This window comes from Octopus bimaculoides, chromosome 10 (assembly GCF_046866305.1).
Source record: "Octopus bimaculoides isolate indiv1 chromosome 10, ASM4686630v1, whole genome shotgun sequence".
Taxonomy (NCBI): domain Eukaryota; kingdom Metazoa; phylum Mollusca; class Cephalopoda; order Octopoda; family Octopodidae; genus Octopus; species Octopus bimaculoides.
In genome coordinates, this window is record NC_142937.1 from 4,858,503 (window position 1) to 4,877,699 (window position 19,197).

Consider the following 19,197-nt stretch of genomic DNA (forward strand, 5'->3'; position numbering starts at 1 on the left):
TTATCTGGGAACTGAAGGCCAACAATACCCCACACACCAAGTGGTGTATCACAAAATGACCCACACCATATCTGAATGGATGAAGGAGGTGCAGCCCTTGTATTGCTGAAAGGATATCCATTTTAAATCTTAGAAGTTCATCTATCTATTGAACACTATATCTGAGAGTTTCACTAAATGCAAGCATCTGGATAAGTTTCTATCATTGAACTGGAAAACAACTACCACTCTGGATTAAGAATGCAGTCTCAGAAATTTGAATCCATTAAATTAGCTACTCCAACTATTGTTAATTCTCATTCTAAGCAGTCAAAGGAACAACTAGTTTCTCCCTTCCTTTTATTCAGTATTTTTCTTGCTGCCGATTTTCATTCATTTTTCTCTTTTGTTTTTCCTTGCTTTTTCTCAGAGAGTGGTCACATTTATATGTTAAACGTGAATGATTGCATGAAAATATACAGCCATTCACCTATTGTATTATTCAAGGCATGAAATCCAGTACAGTTCTATATATGAGAGTAGGAATTATGTACATCATTTACATTTGACGGATATTTGTTCTCATCCTGTTTGTTGTTAACACAACGTTTTGGCTGATATACCCTCCAGCCTTCATCAGGTGTTGTAGGGAATTTTCGAACCTGGGTTCTCATTCCTAAGGTATTTTTTGATGTTCTTCTTCTTATTATTATTCAGGTCACTGCCTGGAATCAAACTCGGAATCTTGGGGTTAGTAGCCCGTGCTCATAACCACTATGCCATATGCATTGGCATATGACATAGTGGTTAAGAGCACAGGCTACTAACCCCAAGATTCCGAGTTCAATACTAGGCAGTGACCTGAATAATAATAACAACAACAACAATGATAATAACAACAACAACAACAACATCATCGAAAAATACCTTAGGAATGAGAGCCCAGGTTCAAAATTTCCCCAAGACACCTGATGAAGGCTGGAGGGTATATCAGCCAAAACATTGTGTTAACAACAAACAAGATGAAGACAAATATCCGTCAAATGTAAATAATGTATATAATGTATGAAATCCAGTGTATATTAATATTTTTCGCTCATTGATTGGATGGAGTACTTTCTTTGTCGATACTACCAATAATAGAACAGTATATTTTCTGATATGTATATGTATGTATGTATCAAGTCATCCCATAAGTTCTGTCCGTTTTTACCTTTTTTAAAATTGAATGAAATTTAATAGTATTTTAGAATGTCTAATGGAATTTAAAATTATTTTTATGTATTTGTGTACATTTAAACTAATTAAATATTATTTTACAGAATTATAGAATTAAAATTTCTTTGATTAAAACTCTTTCTCACAAAGAGTGTTTCAGGTACATAATGCTTTATGAGTACAAAAATGGTAACTCTGCAGCCAAAGCAACTCGAAACATACACTCAGTTTATGGGAAAGAATGCTTGAATGAAAGAACTTGCAGAAGATGGTTTGCAAAATCCAGAAGTGGAGATTTCAGCCTTCACGATGAAGATCGAACAGGATGTCCAGTTGAGTTTGGTGATAAGTTCCTTGAGGCATTACTTGAAGAAAATCCGGCATTATCAGTTGAAGAATTGGCAATAAAGCTTAGTTCAAACCATACTACTGTTCATCGTCATCTTCAACAACTTGGAAAGCTTCCTAAACTTGGAAAATGGGTGTCTTATGAATTGTTTGAAAGCAGCCACAAATTCCGAGTTGACAACTGCTCTTCTCTCCATTCTCGTGAACTCATTTCACCCTTTTTGGATAGATTTGTGACTGGTGACGAAAAATGGATTTTCTATCAAAATGTTAAATGTCGTAAACAGTGGCTTGGTAAAAGGGAAAAAGCTCAACCACAACCAAGACGGGAACTTCATGGAAAAAGGTTCTTCTCTCTGGGATTGCAAAGGAGTAATTCACTTTGAGTTGTTACCACCTAATGCAACAACCAATGCTCAAGTCTACAGTCAGCAATTAGAGAGTTTGAACCAAGCTTTGAAGAAAAAAAGACCCACTTTAGTGAATCGAAAAGGGGTGATGTTTCATCAGGACAATGCGCATCCCCACACTGCAAAGATCACATCACACAAGATCGAAGAGCTTGGTTGGGAAAAAATTCCTCATCCACCTTATTCTCCCGACCTTGCTCCTTCAGACTATCATTTGTTTTGTTTATTCAAAATTTGGACAGAACTTATGGGATGACCTGATATATATATGAGATGTATTCTAGAAATTTTGAGACTTTTTAAGAGAGGTAGTTATAACTGTACAAGATTATTGATATTTTAGTATCTCATTACTATCTATATAATAAGCTGACATGCCATTTATTACTCTAGATTGAAGCTTATGGCTTAACAGCACTTTGAACACACTCAATGAAACACTGTTGTCATAGCTGACTAGCTTGCAGAGTGCAGTCAGAGTGAAATCAAGACAGAAGCTTGTTGTGTAATAAATTTTTGTGTTAAACTAGGCAAAAATGCTACAGAAACTCATGAAATACCCTAGATTACTTATGGATTAATTTGTATGAGTCAAGCATGTGTTTCTTGTTGGCACAAGTGGCCAGGCAAAAAACACTCACTGGGAAGCTCATGATGATCCCATTTTTTTACGGTGATGGCACCATCTACATCCATTGAGTTCCTTTTGGCCAAACAGTCAAAGAGTACTTTGTGGAATTGTTAAGAGGATTTAGGAGGAGATTTAGTCCCGAAAATTCAGAGCACCTGAACAAGGCCAATGTACCAGTCTACAATTCTGGTAACCAAGTACTTAATAGAGATGAGCAACCAAACTGTCTCTCACTCTCCCCACTGCCCAAACAATGCCTCCTATGATGGAAGAAGATGCAGGAAGCTCTGACAAGGGTCCTTGAAATCTTCTCTTTGGAGGACTTCCATGGGGCCTTAAGGAAGTGGCTGGAGCACGACAATAAATGCATTGAAATCAGATCCTACACTGAAGGAGGTGTCTCTCCAGAAAGATTCTCAAAACTTCTGGAATGTACCTTGTGTGTGTGTGTGTGTGTGTCTGTGTGTGTGCGTGTGTGAATGGGTTTGTGTGTGATGATGATGATATATATACATATGTATCTCATCATCATCATCTTTTAACTATTGTTTTCCATTCTGGCATACACACTCACACACACATACACATACATATTATTAAAGCTGAAGCTGAAATGTTATCATGCAATTTGAGTTTTACGAGAGGGTGCTGAAAAGTTCCTGGCTTTGAGCAAAAGAAAATAGACAAGGATCAGTTAATTAAGATTTTATCCAACATATTCCCCTTTCAGATTCACACACTTATTGCAGTGGTCCTTCAGTTTTTCTAAGCCCTGTAAAAGAACTCATATGCCCCATTAGGCCTCCAACCAGGCCTTTCACAATACTCTTAAAGCCAGGTGCTTTTCAGTACCTCCTCGTACATGGTTTCTGTTTGAAGATTGAAATGGTGTGGCACTTGAGTTGCAAGACAAGCTCTTAGCTTTAGTTTTAGTAAAAAAACACCCTCTCTACAACACGCACTGAGCACTCTTTCTCATTTGTTTGACATTAAGTAGCATATGGTTTTCCTCAAGGTATTTTCCCTAAATTATCGAAAGCTGAATCTCCATTAATTTAAGCTAATATTCTATTAATTGAGCAATGTTTAATCAAGATTAATTAAGTAAATGAACAAGAAACACTGGAATGTATTAACCATGTTACTTCTTAAGGTATTAAACAATGTAACACACTAAATGGCCCTTTTAATAACATTTGCAATTTAGAATGTATTTTGATAGGGTCAATCTGTCAGTATACCAGCATGTTTTGCAAGTACCAGTCTTTATGAATGAGGTTGGTAAGTTTAACGAGAAATACCTTTTAACTATTCTTTAATTTGTAACATCATTCTGTTATCCACTTCTGTGATTGACACATTATAGTCATACCCACTTTACATTTCTTGAATTTTGTTAATTCTGATTACAATTTTCATATTTCGATGATCTGTTGATTAATCAACATGTCACTGCTCACTTAATTATTTAGTAAGCCTAAGGAGTAGAGAGCTGTGTAGCATATTATGTAAAATGATGAATGTTATGCATACTACATACCAAACTATACCGTATTCATGTCACAACAAAGAGTCTTAACGAAACAACTGTAGCAGTTCTAGATTATACATTCATCTATTTTTATCATATATAAAAGTATATATATATACATACATATGTATATATATATACATATACATACATATATATACATATATATGCAAATACATATATATATATACATATACATATATATACATACATACATATACATATATATACATGTCCATATATATACATATATGTATAAATATGCATATATATATACGCATACATATATATATATATATATATATATATATATATATATATATATATATATATATATATATATGAATATATATACATATGCACATACACACTTGTATATCTATCTACTTCTCACTATGTCTGTCTGTCTCTCTCTCTCTCTCTCTCTCTCTCTCTCTCTATATATATATATATATATATATATATATATATATACATATATATGTATTTATTCATTATAGTTAGATGAGAACCACATATTCTCTGTATGGAACACACTTAGTAGTGTTCAAGAGATTTAAACTTGAGCAGATATAGAAGCAAATGTAGAGACAAGGAAATTAGACAGATCAATATATAAAGTATAATAAATACATGAATTACAAAAAATGTATATATGCTTAAATACAAAAGGTGTGCCTTACACAGAATACAAATCATTTAGAGAATTAAAGGAGTTGAAGAAAAGCATTACAAATCCACCAGCTGTTTCTGGGGGCTCAATGGTCCAAAATAACGTTTGAAGATCGATTCCGTCGTAAGATAAGACAAGCATCTGTCTTCAAGGAAGAAGTCTTACATTTCAGGTGTTAAATGGAACAATTTCAGAGACAGAACTTCTTTCCTTTAACATGTTTGAACTTCTCTCCTTAAATACCTCAAATTTAAGATCTCTTCCCTGGAGATGGAGGCTCTTCTCATCCTGTGATGGAATCAATCTACAACCTTTATTTTAGACCACCAAACCCCCAGAAACAGTTCTTGGATATGTAATACTTTTCTTCATCATCCTTAATTTTCTATATCATTTGTATCCTCTGTAAGTAAGACCATTTTGTATGTAAATATATATATATACATTGTTTGCATTTCATGTATTCAGTATGCTTTATATATTGATCTGTCTAACTTGCTTATCCCTACATTTATTTATAAATATATACATATATATATACTGATATATATAATACATACATACATATATATATATACATATATATATATATATATATATATATATATATATATATATATATATATATATATATATATATATATATATAGTGATATATATATATATATATATATATATATATATACTGATATATATATATATATATATACCTAAATATAATATATATATATATATGTATATATATATATATATATATATATATATATATATACTGATATATATATATATATATATACCTATATATAATATATATATATATATGTATATATATATATATATATATATATATATATATATATATATATATATATATATATATACAATATATGTTTATATAATATATGTATATATATGTGTGTGTGTATATATATATATATATATATATATATACATACACACACCCACATATAGATAGATTGTTTGAAGTATGAGTTCAGGTTTTATATATTAAAAGAAAGTAGAATTTGGAATAATTATTTATTTCGTGCTTTCATTTCATTTCAGAGATTCACCAAGAATGACTTTTGTACAGAAAATATATGGTAGTTAGTTGAAAAAATCTGGAGTTGAATTGGGTAGAGAATATTCTTTGTTGTTTTGAGTTTATATGTATGTGTGTGCATATATCTGCATGTATGTGTGTGTGTAAATATGTGATTGTGGTGAAATTTTGGAGGCTGGGTTAGAGCGGAAAAAAGAAGAAAGTCAGAAAAGATAAGAAGAAATGAAGGACAGAAAAAAGAGAAAAAAAAAAGAGAGAGAGAACTGGAGCTTTTTTGAAATTGTTTTGAATTCTTTGGTCAGTTGTCATGCTACCCATTTTTGGGATGGCTGAAATTGATAACAATTCAAGTGGTCAATCTTCTTTCAGTCATCGTACTGTTTTTGCTAGTTGTCATGTAGAAAATAGACTCTTCTACATGATAAAGAGCAAAAGAGTGTACTCTTTATCATGCAGAAAATAGACTCTTTCAAAGTTTTTTCAGAAGGTTGTTAAATGTGTGTGTGTGTGCATCTGCATGTGTGTGTGAGAGAGAGACGGAGAGTGTGTGCGTGTAAGAGAGAGAGAGAGAGAGAGAGAGTGTGTGTGTAAGAGTGAGAGAGAGAGTGTGTGTGTGTGTGTGTTTATGTGTATGTGTGTGTGTGTTGTGTGTTGGCTACTTAAGTGAATTTTCCCCCTATTATTTTAGTAACAGTAATGAGAACATTTTAATAAGGATTTCTGATGTGTTCATAAATTTATTTTTTCATTTGCATACATATAATTTTAGGTAAGCATGTTTTGATAAAATATTTCATTCTCCTTCAGTACTTTGGGTCATCTCTTGGGTATTTTTAGAGGGAAAAGATCTTGAATATGCTATTCCCATATATTTCCAGATGCATACATGATGGAACCTTACATAATTCTTTTGGTCTGATGTGTTGTTTGTGGATTCTTACAGATTGGCAAAGGAAATTGTTGGTTTCGCCAATACAATTTTCTTTGCAGTTGGGGCAGTTTATGCAGTATATGAGATTCTGTGTCTTGCACTTCATATCTGCATTTATTTTGAAGGAAAATGCACTTTTAAATTTATTGTTTCATCAGCTAAAAAATTCTGAAAACACATCTCATGAGGGCAAAATTCACCTCAGGCAATAATTCAGAATTCTCTATGAGGGACTGTGGAGATAATAGATGTGGAACATGTAACAACAATAACAACTTCAAATATTTAGACACTGGTTCCCATATAAAATTTAAAGTGGATTCTCCTTCCAAGTTATTAAAGATATGAGCTGTAAGACACAGAATCTCATGCTGCATATCCTGCCCCAACTGCAAAGAAAATTGTATTGGCAAAACCAACGATTCCCTTTGCCAACATGTATGAATCCAAAGACAAAACATCAGACAAAGAGAATTATACAAGATTCCACTGAGTAAGGATCTGGAAATATATGGGAATAGCATATTCAAGATCTTTCCCTTTTATAAGTGTCCAAAGAACGACTCAAAAGTACCAGAAGATAATGGAACTACATTTTATCAAAAAGTCTTACTTAAACCAAATGTATCAAAAACAAAAAAAATATTTATGAACATATGACAAATCCTTATTAAAAGTTCTCGTTACTGTTACTAAATTAAATGGAAAAAAATTCACTTAAGGAAACACACAACACATGCATGAGTGTGCACATGCACACACACACACACATTTAATAACCTTCTAATGCAATTTTGATAGAGTCTATTTACTACTGCTGGATAACATGACAACTGACAAAAATACAATGACTAAAAGAAAATTAGCTTCTTGAATTATCATCAATTTCAACCATCCCAGGATGGTAGCATGACAGCTCACCAAAGAATACAATGTAGCTTCAAAAAAGCCCACTTTCTGTCTATTTTTTTCCTTTTTTCACCTTCTAGCCAAACCTCCCAAAATTCACCACTTACATACTTGCATACACACATTTACACACACACACACACACACACGCATATGTACACACACACACACACACACACATTCACACATATATACACATACATAAATTTTCTGTAAAAATTCAATATGATAAATCTCTGAAACAAGATGGAAGTGCTAAATAAATGATTATACAAAATGCTGACTCCCTCCTTTCTCTTAATATATATATATATATATATATATGTGTGTGTCTATGAATATGAGTATATATATATATATATATATATATATATATATATATATGAATATGTATATATATATATATATATATATATATATATATATATATATATATATATATATATGCATGTATGTATGTATGTATGTATGTATGTATGTGTATAAATATGTGTGTGGTTGTGTGTGTGCATGTGTGTATCATCATCATTTGATGTCTATGTTGCATAGGTCAGCTGGAATTTATTGAAGTGGATTTTTCTACGGCCAGATGCTCTCTCTGCCATGAACCCTCATCTGTTTCCAAAAAAAGCTTAGATTTTCCTATTATCAGGCCTATTTTCATGGTGGTGTGGAAGCAGAAGTCATGACTTGCATGATAGTGACATTTGCCTACCACCATCACACAAAGTCAAGAAAATACACATATACACACACACACACACACACACACACGAGTCATTCCAGAAGTTTTGAGACTTTTTCTGCTGTCCCAACAATGACATCATGAAAGAGAGACATTAAATGATGATGTTGATGATGATGATATAAATATACAAACAGAAATACACACACATGCACACACACACACACAAGCACACACAGAGGTGTGTGTGTGTATTTTAAAAAAATTTTTTATTTTATAGTTTTAGCTTAGAGCTGCGGCCATGCTGATTCACCGCCGTGTGTATATATATATAAATAGATAGATATACACATTCATACAAATATAAAAATGCACACATTTCTCTCATATATGTATGCACATATATAAATATATATACAGACACACACATGCACACATATAAACATTGTTAGTCATTCATATATGGTGACTGTCTATATGTACAGTTTATAGCTCCTATCAAATATTATTGAAACCCAAACTTTAGAGCTTCAAAAAGAATCTGCTTCTTTTTGAAACTCTCAAATCTAGATTTTCTTTAAGGTTTGTGTGACATATTGAAAATTGTTTATAGATAGTTTATAAGTTGGTCAAAATGTATTATAATACATAAGATTCTCAAAAGAATTATACATTTATACCTTTACCAAAATCTGCTTCCCAAAGAAGCTTGATTGCTTTAACATAAGCAAAATTCTTAATCTCTGATCCAGTAATTAACTGTAAACCTTTCATTCTTATGAGATGTCTTATTAACTACATTGTCTGGTAATATCAATGGTATAATACTTAAGAAATGCGAAGAGGCAAAGGAATGGTAGGATTTGCAAGATCATGCTGGGGTAGGTTATGATACATTTCAAGTGCAAAAAAAAAGAAGAAAAATACCATCAAAAAAGGAAAGTACAAAATCACACTGCACAATCAATAATATAACCTTGTGAAATTACAAAGCAGTGCAATGTAGAGTAGCATATATTTTAGGTTAAATGTAATTGTTTTTGAATAAGGTATTCAATTATATTTTGTTTTGAATTACTTTTTAATCTTCTATTATGGTTTTCAATAAAATATTCTCAATGATATTTTAAAAATAAAGCAGAGACGACTAATTATAGCTTCATGGAATTAATGATTCGGTGGCCTAAAAAATTTGATAATCACTACTTTAAAGTCTTGTTCATGTCTTAAATTTGGATGTAGATTCATTCTATTTTATTTAAACTAATTTTTTATTTAAGATGTTAAGTTTGGCATTTTATTTCAGTTTCCTACACTCTATATCATATTGTTATAAAAGTCAGTAAGTTCATGTATTTACTTCAATGTTGATGGCAGGTTACATATCAAAATTTATGAATATTTTATAAAGCATAATTGAAATTTATGTTCTATCTTTATAGACTATTGTAGTTTAAAGCAATTCTTATGACAGAGATTGACTTTAAGGGTAGGAGTCAAATACTGAAATAATTTAGCCCCTATGCATCAGCTAAATATTTCAAAGATGTAAACAAGAGATCAGATTATGAATACCAATATAGTTTGGTTATTTAATATTTTGATCCAGATTTTGTGAGTTTTGATCAATTCTAAATAAATAGATGTTGAAAAAAAAATCCTTGTGGAAAATGTATATTGAGTACAGATGTTCTTTGAAATATAGACACCCGTGCATTCTTCCGGTTAAGAACATTCTAAATGTAATAATATCAGAGGAACTTTAACAATTCTTCATTTACGTAGATGCAACAAATGAATCAATTTTTGTTTTATAAATCAAGTGCTCGGGAAGGAATTTAAGTGGACAGCTAAGAATGGAATTTCTAACCATTAATCAAGATAATCTGACTTCTATATTTACACTAAAACAGAACTGTCAGAAAATTATGAGAAAATAAAATCTGGATGAAAACAAATATTGATGCTTCACAAGTCAAACTTGCAAAGTCTAGCCTGATTGTAACAGATATAATAATAAATACATACTTAGTGACAAAATAGGTACTACGAGTTTCACATCATATTTTCCTGTTATCTATATTCTCCACAGTACACCTCGTATTCTGACTTCTTCCCCAAAGAATTAACTTCTCACATCTGAAAATAATATCACACCACTCACATCTTTGAGTTAAAAATTATCCCTCGATGATTTTCAGTTGCACTTGTTCAGTGGTTCACCGGCTTTTGTAGTTCAGTGCAATCTTTACCACAAATAGCATTTCACAAATATCCACGTTTTTAAAAATAAAATGACAAGGCAGATTATTTTAATCAAACATATACTATATTTTTGCATTAATTTATTACCTATATTTTTTTTATATTATCCTATTCAGCATGTGTATGCTTTTAGATATGTTCAACTAGTACCACATGCATTAAACTGTTATGGAAATTACTATAGAAAGTGAGCACATATTGCTAGACCTTGACACATCACTAATAACAATATATGTATTGTACGTGGTTTAAATGTTTATATCTAAGAAAAAATCACAAATCTTTCAAACATACTGAACTCCTCATAATACCCTCTTGTGAGCATTCCAGCCCCTAAGAAGTCACTAGCATCCAGATTAATAGCCACTGTCCTACTAGAAAACACTTGCCAAATTCGCTAAGTATATCTGTTGTCTCTATGAAGGAACTCTTTTTTCAGAAACTTGTCCACCTCTCATCTTGCAGAATATCAAATTACTGTCAAAAGGAATTCTTCTCGAGAATGTCAATGCTCATGATTCCTACTGGCTTTTTCAAACCCTCTTTTGACCTATCTGCTATAGAGTTGATAAATGATCGTCATAAACATTAGCCAAGGCCCCTTTAAATCACACCCTACATCTTAAAAGAAACAAAAATACATACAATGTAGTCTTGAATCTATTTATGTGTGAGTAAAAGATGGGATCTCATAGCTGGAATGCTTTTGATCTTAACAGAAGTTCTCTTAACAGAAGTGAACTTGAGATAAACAACATCAACCAATCTACTACAAAGGCTAAAATGTTCACCGTTCTGCATAGATCACACCTGTAATATATTTTCCCTATTGTGCTTCTAATAAGACCTATCGTCACTCAATCAGGCTTTTCTAAAATTTCTCCCAGAACTACATTTCTCTTCAAAATCTACACTCTTCTCATAATTTCTTTCTTCCCAGACAATGCACACATTACCTTTACCAAACTGTCACCGATCACAAATTTAGAAAGACTTGAAAGGCTATTAATATTATAGCTTATCAGAGTGAGTGACATAAAGCAATATTTCATTATTGAGTTTTAATTAGTCATCAAGACTTCCTGATAGATTTTGTAAGTTTGTGTTACAGTTAATACAGAAAATATATGAAGGTAGCAATATGTGCATAGCAATGTGATGCAACTGGTTTGCAGTAAATATTCTGAATTTAATGCTTATAGTTCATTGCTATATAGCATCATACATTTTATATCTTACATACACTATCTTTATAATACAAAGAGAACTATATTGTTGCCAACAGATGAACCACATTAGCAATCAAGAATTATTTTATGTATTTGTTATATATATCTCCATTTTCTATTCATTTTTATAATTTATGTATGTATATATATATATATATATATATATATATATATATATATATATATATATATATATATATATATATATATATATATATATATATATCAGCACACACAAAATTCATTGTATATCGATTAAACACACAAATGTGATTTTATCCACTTTAACAAGATTAGGTATATATACATGCATATGTATGTTTATTAAATTAATTAACGCATAATTTTTAACTGAACAATTCAAAATGAAGTATCAATAAACAACTACAGAAACTAATACGACATATGTAGGAAAAGCACACAGCTATCGTCATTAAATGCTTCAAACCATAAATCAAGGTCTTTTGGAAATTTGGTATCTTATTAAATGTCACTATGAAACATCCCAATTGAAAATGCCAACACAAGCTTTAGATATTTCACAGTATAACATTATGCATGAATTGTAACAGATTTTGAATATGAAATACCATCTGCCTATTACATAGACATACTAAAAATCTTATCTATCACAAGTTGTAAAGACAGGTGTTAGAATTCAAATGTTACAATTTCTATTGTGATGCGTAATAAGAATATTGAAAGCTTGTGTATTAAACACGCTGTATTCATTAGGCAATTGTAACCAGAAGTAAGCTATTGTCTGGTACTTGACAGCCCACCTCTTCATCATGTTGCATATCGTGCATGCTACAACACATTTTGCGTTAGTTAGTATGAATGCTTCAATTTAACTTTTACAGTTCATTATTGCAGCTTGTTAAAGTCAAAATATTTTCAAAAATTAAATTTTTCTCTACATTCTATATTTTTAAGTGGCTTTCGTTGCTTTCTTATAATTATACACAGAAATGTGAGTTCATGCTGAAATTTGGTTGTTAATGTAATACTTAGAATGCAGCAATTATGTTGTATAATACCAACAATATCATAAACTGTCAGTATTATGCCAGAGAGTAATTTATGGAAAATAGTCATGATTTCTGTTTTAGAATTGAGGTGTAATTGTGAGCAATAACCTGTCATAGCTAGTTTATGAGTGACCTAAAACAAATAAAACCTAAAAATTCATAACAACATTCACATGTTCTGAGTATATAACAATCAAAGATTGTCGTTATATCCAAATTTGTTAAATATCAGCTACAAAATAAATATATAGAATCCTTATAATATCACAATCTGTGAAACAAGCCAATAAAGGATCTTACACATAGAGGCTGACTATACTTGAAAGAGGAGCTAAATCTTCCTTAAATCCAATTATACTCTCTTAAAAATAGGAAGGACTAAGTTATTCAGTGATTATAATAGTCATAAATAAAGAAGATGGGATGGTCACAAGGAGAAGATCTCACTTAATCAGGAGAAACCTTGGGCTAAGCAGCAATAATAATGAACCCAAATCACAAAAATCAGAGAACTTAGCTGAATATATAATTATTTCAATAAAAGTTGCAGTCAGATGAAAAGCGAACAAAAACAAAATCAACATACAAGAATAAACTTTAAATTTTTGCAGATCATGAACTCACTCTAAAATATAATTACTAATAGCATATACAGTAGACGCACAACATATTCATAAATCTGGATAGTCAAAACAAACTGAGATGCCTATATTGAATGTATTTCTTGCACTGAAAGACTACAGGGCCATTAAAAACAAATGAAGATTAATGGGTATAATAATATGAAGCAACTTAAGGTTCATTAGTGTAAATAATAATGGATGAGACAACGACTTTTCACAATGTGTCGAGAATAATAATTACAATGTCTATCTAGGATAAATTCTAGCTCTAAGCAATTGTTTCCTTACATTTTTTTTTGAAAATCTTACTGTTATTAAATATCATTGCAAATCAGTCTTGTTCACAGACAACAAGATAAATCTAAAACAAAGGAGAAGAGGGAAATAATTTTATTCTGACTGGAGTACAGTCATGTTTGTATTAAATCCTGAATACATTAACAAACTTAACATTAACTAATACAAGGATAACACACCTACGATTTCAAGGGACAAAAGCGATCATTCGTCTTATACATTCAGTGAACGAATTATATCAATAAAAATTATATTTTGCCTTGGAGTAATGGTTAAATCTTACTACAAAGTTTAATCAACTTTAATACAAACACTTTGGGAATTAAAACAGGAAACAAGCAACCTGGATATATAGAAATTAAATTGAATCACTCACCAAGTGCCATAAGCCACATTCCCAAAAGAGTCTGTAAATGGATAGGTATCTCCAGTGAAGGCAATTTCCCCACAAGGCTATATACTTTGTATTCTAAAACTCAGCCACTTTGAAGAGAAGCTATTATTATTACTCACCCTAATACATAAATACTTACCCTACCAAAAAATGGAAAAATTAACATTTACTACTACTACTACTACTACTACTACTACTACTACTACTACTACTGCTGGTGGTGCTGCTGCTGCTGCTGCTGCTGCTGCCTTTTCACCATCACCACTACAATGCTTGTAGTAAGAATATTTTTAAAGATGCAGTTTCTAAAATAAACACATATGCACAGTGTTTACTGTACTTTCAACTGGATCATTCTGTGGCTTATTTCCCATTCTGCTATAGTTTTGTTTTGGAGTGCAACTCTACTCCTTTGCAGACTATTATGGTCATGTCTGCTTAAGAAATACATGCATGGTTGGAATATAACTCCAGCTTTCTCAAGAACTGTATCAAAGGTAATCTTGACTCTCCTTCACATGTTTAGGACATGTTTTAAACATGGCTGTATTCAATCTTCAATCCTAGTGGAAGCACAAGATTTAGTCTTGCAACGTACAGAGTTGTGAGCAGGATGTAGTTTCTTCTCCAACATTACTTATTTTCTAAGACTGGCAAATAGACTAGTTATGTCTTACTTAGCCCCAAACAACACTGTTTAAGCCAAACCTGTGATCAAAAACTCTTACTAAGCATGTAATGTTAAAAATCAAAGCTGAGTACATATAGCATGTATGAGAAGTGTTTCATTAAACTGAAAGATTTATTTGAAGAAAAGGCCACAAGATCTAAAGAATTCCAATCATGACCATCCCATATTTTTCAGATATAGGAATCTAAGGATCTATTGCCAAACATTATTTCTAAGATGGTAAAGTATGCTTGAGGGAGAATTGGCTGCTATTCCTAGCAGTTTGACTAACAATGTAGCAGTTCCTTCATTGATTGTCTAGTTAAAGGTTATCCATTGTCAGAGTCTGTTGTGCATAGTCTTCAGATGCATTGGCTCTTTACCTGAGTCTTTCTAAAGTTGACAACAATACTAAAGTCCTTGCCAACTCTGCTGAAATAGATGAAGAGGCATGGAATGTCTTTTACTGTGTGAGTAACTTGAGCAAGTGTTGTCAGTGATCAGAAGCACCAGGAGGAACTTGCTCAGAAGTTTGATCTTTGTTCTGTGCTTGGAGAGGTTCAAGAAGTTTCTTTTTGAACTAGTTTGAAAATGAATTCTCTCTGGTCAATATAAATGTATACATGTGCCTGACTGCAAAGGAAATTCTAAACAGTATAAGATGAAGATGTAGTTCTACTTAACACCCAAGTACTTTTAATGTGGAATCATTTATGCATTTATATACATTTAATTTTGCCTAAATTCTGCAGGATTTGTGGTACAACATTGGCAAACTATTAAACTCAAATAATATCTGTTTCTCTACCATATTTGAAATAAATCAATATTTTATTTTATTCAGAAAAAGAGTATCTAAATTAGAGTTCAAAAGTAAAACATGCTTAAGAACTCTTTAAATGTAATTTAAAGACCTTTCCAATCCATTTATATTTGAGAAAATGGTTATAAATTGATAGCAGTAACAGCAGAATTGCAGTCAGAATCTTGAAGATTTTTCTTTCTCACACTAACAGTTTGCAGTTTAAAGTATTTTCACCTCTTCTTAGTTCAGTCAATGACATACTATGGTTGAGTGGGTAATCTACTAATGGATAATTTTATATGGATTATAAGTAAATAGCAAACTTCTGATATTGTGCTTAGTCTTTCAATAATTGGTTGGAATTCTAGGCTGAGATTCTGATACTTAAGTTAACTCCCAAGAATAAAAATATGCAAACAATCAATTGGAGATGTTAATATTAAATTGTGCTTCAAATTTTGAATGAATGAGAGAGTAATAGCATTTTAAAGTGCTACAGTAGCTTAAATTGGAAAGGATGGACAACATTATTGTGAAGACATTAAACTCAATAATAATATCCATTAAAGAATAGTGTCTGATGTGGAAACATGATTTTACCTTACTTTAATAACCTTTGGAATTACTTATGCTCTATTTCTTTCCTATCATTATGAAATGCAAAATAGAAGTTGTTCAAGAGAATTGAGGAGCATGGCTGGCCATGTTGATAGAGTGAGTTGTAGATAACTAGGTTATCCTGCAATTGCCACTTATTAAATGTCTACAGTCAAAATAGTTAATTCTTAATATATATAGTCATCTATTTGTAAGTAGGTTGTTACCTTGAGATGGTTCATGTATTTTCTCTAATTAACAACAGGACTGGGAAATTGACAAGTGTTTTTAGTCTGCAGTACCAAGTTCAACTCCCAACTCACTGACAATGAATACGCTTTAGTGAGGAGGTCTAAGAAGGCTGAAACACTCAGAGTTGTGAAGATCAAACTCGTTTCCTATGACATCACCCATTCTGTTTTTAATTTTAAAATTTTAATTGTCTCTCTTGCCATACTTAACCAGAATTGACCATTAAGATAATAGTTGTCTTTCCTCATCATGTGTATGATTTTAAATAAATGAAATTTCTTGACTCCTTACATTACATATATTAGAACTTACCTATTTGTAAGCGGCCTCATACTTCTGAATATCTTGTAGTAGCAATTGATAAAGTAATTTTCTTATGGAAAGTTATGAGTAAGAGCTAACTGGTAGCTCTTTCATCCCAAATTAGGACCAAATGTCATGCTTCTGAGAGCAAACCCTAACAATTCAGCACTCTAAGACATATGTATGTATGTACATACATACGTATGTACGTACATAAGTACATACATACATACATACATGCATGCACACACTTACATGCATGCATACATACATACATACATACATACATACATACATACATACATACATACATACATGCATACATACGTAATGCCCAAATTCACATTTTGTTGGACAGATTAAAACCATAATCTACAACTGATTTCAACTAATGGCCATGTTAGACAGAAGAATCAAAGTTTGGGAAGAGGTCTTCTTGAGACTGCCTTGAAATCCAATAATAATCATTTGAAGATTTCTTGTTCCCATCTGCAGTGTAATAGGGTTTTCTTCTCACTGCATTGCTACAACCCTGTATTTATGTGAAAAACTACTGGTAGTTTCAACGTCAATATTGAATTTAGTATTCCTTTGTTGTTCTCTGATCTTTTCAGTTTTTCAGAGTTAGGATATTTATCTAAATGATTCTTTGTAACTTCAATGTTAGTCGTGTTGTGACAATAATTGTTGTTTATTGCACTTGTGTTGCAGATAGATTCAAAGTTAGGATCTGGACCATTTCAAACAATTTTGTCTATTATCAGCAATAAGAGCTGTAATCTCAGCAAAATGAGAATTTATTTTAGGCTGGGTAATCTCTACTTTCAATTTCGCTTTAGCTCTTGTTGCTTTCTGCAAATGGTTTTCCTTTTATGTGAGACAAAACCATAGAACCATATAAAGTTTATTTTTCTTTGATTTTGATTTTTAAATTTACAGAAAAGATTTTCTCAATATAAAATTTGTGGAATGAGGATGTTCACAGAGCATGAAACTAACAGCCCAGTTGCAACCAACCATTGGTGACTTCAATATCTGTCAGTTCTCACATATGTGTCAAGAATTTAGATTCTTGAACACCAAAACTACCTAAGGTTAATGAAATAATGAAAATCTAATAAAAAAAATGTTAATAAAAAAAAACAAATTGATTAAATCATGAATGTAGATTCTGTTCAAAAGTATGTCAGATAATTTTATTAGTATATTTTGTTGTATATATTTTAGTTTATTTTCTTCATAGCTTTCAAATATTCATGGTCTGATTTATAAAAAAATAAATCAAATAAACACATTAAGATGGCTTCTTTCTCTATATATCATTACCACAAAGCTTAGAACTGAGGAAGTGAGATAAGGAGATAAATAGTAGCTGGTTACAAAAGCTGTGACAGTAGTTTATGATATAACATATAACTACAGGAAAATGTTATAGTAAATATTCATAATTGTATCAGTAGTTTGCAAGTATCCTTGCAATATTTATCATTAAAACTGTTTTAATAAAGAAATGTATGGGTTTTTTAACATAAAAGATTCTGGAGCCATCTTGTGTTAACTCAAAGTAACATATTCAATAGTAAATACTACAAAAGTTGTATGTAAAAAAAAAAAAATGAAGAACTTCAAAAACTTGAATATTCTAAGCAAAGCAAAATAAAAAGAATAAAACCATCTAAACTAAGATACATTATCATATATAATTTAAGCTTATTATAGTTGTGTGTTTAAGAAGCTAGCTTCACAATCATATGGTTTCAGGTTCAATTCTATGGGGTGACAGTTAGGCAAATATCTTCTATTATAGCCTTGATTTCACTAATGCTTTGTGAGTAAACTTCGATAGAAACTGTAGGAAGCCTGTTGGGTGTATGTGTGTGAGAATGTGTGTGTGCACACATGTGCATGCAAACGTGCATGAATGTTTATCTCCTCCAGGTTTGCTTGAGCAAACCTGTGGAAACCTGTGGATTATGTTTACATTTCTAGTTGACATTATAACTGGATGCTCCACCCTTTTGAAGAGTAGTGGAATAAAAAAAAATCCCTCACTAGTTGCAGGAATGGTTGTGTGGTAAGAAGCTTGCTTCCCAACCACATGGTTCTGTGTTCAGTCTCACTATATGGCACCTTGGGCAAAAATCTTCTACTATAACCGTGGGCTGACCAAGGTCTTTAAAGTGGACTTGACAGATAGAAACTGAAAGGAGCCCATTATATATGTGTGTGCATGTGTGTGTGTGTGTGTGTGTGTGTGTGTGTGCGTGTGTGTGCATACATGTCTTTGTGTCTGTGTTTGTCCCCCACCACTGCTTGACAACTGGTGTGTGTTTACATCTCCATAACTTAGCAG

At 31.6% G+C, this 19,197-nt stretch overlaps 1 protein-coding gene across 42 annotated transcripts in view; it reads right to left on the reverse strand.

The window, feature by feature from the left end:
- The window catches only part of LOC106869047 (MAGUK p55 subfamily member 7), an 850,742-nt gene that overhangs the window by 477,224 nt on the left and 354,321 nt on the right, over nucleotides 1-19,197 (reverse strand). The window lies entirely within an intron of this gene.